Source organism: Nicotiana sylvestris, chromosome 11, assembly GCF_000393655.2.
Source record: "Nicotiana sylvestris chromosome 11, ASM39365v2, whole genome shotgun sequence".
In the NCBI taxonomy this organism is placed as follows: domain Eukaryota; kingdom Viridiplantae; phylum Streptophyta; class Magnoliopsida; order Solanales; family Solanaceae; genus Nicotiana; species Nicotiana sylvestris.
In genome coordinates, this window is record NC_091067.1 from 136,585,765 (window position 1) to 136,587,139 (window position 1,375).

The window sequence follows — 1,375 nt, forward strand, 5'->3', positions numbered from 1 at the left end:
TCAGAAACCTCGTACTCTCACGAGTCTATTCATAATAAGAACACTGAAATCAGAATCTAAATGACCCCTCAAATCCTCATTTAAAGGCCTCTTAAACTCAAGCCCTAATTAACCATTTTTTCTCAATTTCTCACCACTAATTAGGTCTTTAATCACATAAAAATGAGTTATGAAGTCAAGGATGTTACCTCCAAGCGATTCCCCTTTGTTTTCCAAAAAAAGCTCTCTCAAAAGCTTCAAACCCGGATGAAAATGGTTAAAGAATCCCTCAAATTCGCGAAGGCAACTATTTATATGTTCTGCCCAGCGATTTCCGCATTTGCGCTTCTGCAGAGACTTAGTCACATCTATGACTTTTCATTAAATGGCCAATTTCCACACCTGCGGTCTCCAACTCGCAGGTGCAATTCCGCTTCTGCGGAAATATCCCTCGCATCTGTGGAACCTGCTAACCTCCCTCAATTTCAATTCTGCGCCGCCGCATCTGCGGTTCTGTAGTCCCCAAACCACAGATGCAAAAATACCAGAAGCAACAAAAATACAGCAGCTGCAACAATTTCTAAATTTCCTCGTTAACCATCCGAAATCACTCCGAGGCCCCCAGGACCTCAACCAAAGGCATCAACATATCCTTAAACCTTATTAAAACTTATACCAATCTTCAAAACACCTCAAACAACATCAAAACAACCAAAACACATCGGATTCAAGCCTAAGTTTCTAAAATCCTCCGAATTCCGCTTTTGATCAAAAACCCAACCAAACCATGTCTGAATGACCTGAAATTTTACACACACATCCTCAATGACACAACAGAACTATTGCAACTCTCGGAATTCCATTCCGACCTTCGGATAAAAATCTCTCTATTGAACCGGAAACTTCAAAAACTCAACCTTCGGCATTTCAAGACTAAATTGGGTACGGACCTCCAAAACACAATCCGACCACGGTCCTAACCCCAAAATCACCAAACGGAGCTAACAAAACCATCATATTTCCATTCTGAGGCCGTCTTCACGCTGTTCCGACTACGGTCAACTTTCCAACACTTAAGCTCTTATTTAGGGACTAAGTGTCCCAAAATTCTCCGAAACTTAAAATCGAATATCCTGGCAAATCAAAATACCAAAAATAAACTCGGGGAAAGCAGTTAATAGGGGATCGGGGCGTTAATTCTTACGATGACCGGCCGGGTCGTCATAGTTCACCCTCTATCTGTTTTTCCGTTTTTTTAAAATTTGAATTCATATGAGTTTAGTTGCTCTTAGGATATGGAAAAGGATGGGGCCTGTTTTGGTGTATTCAGTTGACTTAATGAAGAAGCAATAGGAGCTCCAAGTTCTTTGGAAGAAGAAGGAGCTCAACGTTTTTT